This window comes from Rhincodon typus, chromosome 8 (assembly GCF_021869965.1).
Source record: "Rhincodon typus isolate 14 chromosome 8, sRhiTyp1.1, whole genome shotgun sequence".
NCBI classification, from domain to species: Eukaryota; Metazoa; Chordata; class Chondrichthyes; order Orectolobiformes; family Rhincodontidae; genus Rhincodon; species Rhincodon typus.
In genome coordinates, this window is record NC_063339.1 from 1,168,588 (window position 1) to 1,171,435 (window position 2,848).

Sequence of the window (2,848 nt, forward strand, 5' to 3'; positions counted from 1 at the left end):
TCAGTCACTCTCACACCCAGACCCTGTCAGTCACTCTCACCCAGACCCCGTCAGTCACTCTCACCCAGACCCTGTTGGTTACTCATACACACACAGACCACGTTGGTCACTCTCACAGAGATATTGTTGGTAAAAATGGGTCGGATAGTATTTTTCTACTATGTGCGGGGCAGTTTTGACAAAGCAGAACAGGGTCAGATTCTCTTCAAACAGAATGGATGAGGGATAGTCATGAAAGACTGAGGGGGAGAAAAGAGAGAGAGAGACAGAGAGAAGAGACACAAATGCTAGGGAGAATGCGTGAAAAACAGTCAGAAATTCAAAGACCGAGAACAACAGCAAAAAAAATTGTAAAGAGGGGAACAAAAATACATAAAGATAGAGATACATAGGGACAGAATACTAAAAGAGAGGAAAACAGAAGACAGAGGTTGACAGAGATAGAAATGAGATAAAGAAGATACGGAAGAGGCAAAGACAGCAGTGGAGAGAGGGATGACATAAGTCGGGGAAGTGCGGGCAGAAAGACATAGAGGGCGAATGAGACAGAATATTGGTCAGGGAGAACACCACAGAACCATGCATGATGTCTCATTTGAAGGATTTCATTTCCTGAAAGCAGCATTCTCTCAGTCCTTTGCTGCATTTCTGTATTCAAGTCAAAGAGTGGATCTTAAATTCACAAACTTCCAACTCAGAGGGCTAGCACTGATCCAGAGCTGGCACTGATGCAGAGAGAGTGACAGAAACAGGGTGTTGAGGATGGATGACTGTAAGACAGAGAGAGTATGTAGATAATGGAGTTGTTCCTTTTGGATTATTGGAGAGTATTGATTATCTCAGGAATTGGGAGATGAGCTGTTTGGGTGGAGGTGGATACGACATTGAACATTGATCATTGCATTACATTTCATTACAACATTGAAAATACATCTGGATGGGTACATGAATAGGAAGGATTTGGAGGGATCTAGGCCAAATGCTGGAAAACGGGACAATATCAGATTGGTATATCTGGGTCAGTGCGGATGAGTTGGAGTGGATGACTCTATGGGGGCAGTCTGCAGTTCATTGTGAGGAACACATACCAACCTGCTAAAGCACAGGAACGGAGGTTTAGTGATAATGAGAGTCCAGAGACAGTATGTTCCTGTTAGGGTGAAGGGCGAGGCTGGTATGTGCAGTGAATGCTGGATGATGAGAGAAGTTGAGGTTTTGGTCAAGAAAGAGGAGGAAGGACATGTCAGGTATAGAAAGCAGAGTTGGAGTGAATCCCTAGAAGGGTATAAAGGCAGTCGAAGTATACTGAAGAGGAAAATCAGGAGAGCAAAAAGGGAACATGAGATAGCTTTGGCAAACAGCGTGAAGGAGAATCCAAAGGGATGCTACAAATACATGAAGGACAAAAAGGCAACTAGGGACGGAATAGGGCCCCTTAAAGATGGGCAAGGCCACCTCTGTGTGGAACTGCAGGAGATGGGGGAGACACTAAACAAGTATCTTGCATTAGTGTTTACTGTGGAGAAGGAAGGAAGATATTGAACGTGGGGAACTAAACACTGACATCTTAAAAAAACATCCATATTACAAAGGAGGAGGTGCTAGACATCCTAAAACACAATAAGGTGGATAAATCCCTGGGATCTGATCAGGTGCACCTGAAAACTCTGTGGAAAGACAGTGAGGAGATTGCTGGGCCCCTTGCTGAGATATTGTATCGTTGATAATCACCGGTGAGGTGCCGGAAGATTGGAGCTTGGCTAATGTGGTGCCACTATTTAAGAAAGGTGATAAGGAAAAGCCAGGGAACTATAGACGGTGAGCCTGACATCAGTGGTGGGCAAGTTGTTGGAGGGAACCCTGAGGGACAGGATTTATACATATTTGGAAAGGCAAGGACTGATTAGGGATAGTCAACAAGGCTCTGTGCGTGGGAAATCGTGTCTCACTAACTTGATTGAGTTTTTTGAAGAAATAACGAAGAGGATTGATGAGGGCAGCGTGGTGGATGTGATCTATATGGACTTCAGTAAGGCATTCGACAAGGTTCCTCATGGTAGACTGGTCAGCAAGGTTAGATCTCATGGAATACAGGGAGAACGAGCCACTTGGATACAGAACTGGCTCAAAGATAGAAGACAGAGGGTGGTGATGGAGAGCTGCTTTTCAGACTGGAGGCCTGTGACCAGTGATGTGCCACAAGGATCGGTGCTGGGTCCACCGGTTTTTGTCATTTAGATAAATGATTTGGATGTGAACATAGCAGGTAGGGTTAGTAAGTTTGCAGGTGATACCAAACTTGGAGGTGCAGTGGACAGCAAAGAAAATTACCTCAGAGTACAACAGGATCCTGATCAGGTGGGCCAATGGGGCGAGGAGTGGCAGGTGGAGTTTAATTTTAGATAAATGTGAGGTGCATCATTTTGGAAAGGAAAATCAGGGCAGGACATATACACTTATTGGTAAGGTCATGGAGAATGTTGCTGAACAAAGAGGCCTTGGAGTGCAGGTTCATAGTTCCCTGAAAGTGGAGTCACAGGTAGACAGGGCGGTGAAGAAGGCGTTTGGTATGCCTGCCTTTATTGGTCAGTGCATTGAGTATATGAGTTGGGAGGTCATGTTGCAACTGTACAGGACATTAGTTAGGCCACTTTTGGAATACTGCGTTCAGTTCCGGTCTCCCTGATGCAGGAAGGATGTTGTGAAACTTGAAAGGCTTCAGAAAAGATTTACAAGGATAGAACATAGAACATAGAACATTACAGCGCAGTACAGGCCCTTCGGCCCTCAATGTTGCGCCAACCTGTGAAACCAATCTGAAGCCCATCTAACCTAAACTATTCCATTA

The 2,848-nt window shown here is 44.9% G+C and overlaps 1 protein-coding gene across 1 annotated transcript in view; it reads right to left on the reverse strand.

Moving 5' to 3' along the window:
* Positions 1 to 2,848, reverse strand: part of LOC109925627 (intraflagellar transport protein 43 homolog) — a 32,069-nt gene that overhangs the window by 28,515 nt on the left and 706 nt on the right. The gene's annotated exons all lie outside the window — the stretch shown is intronic.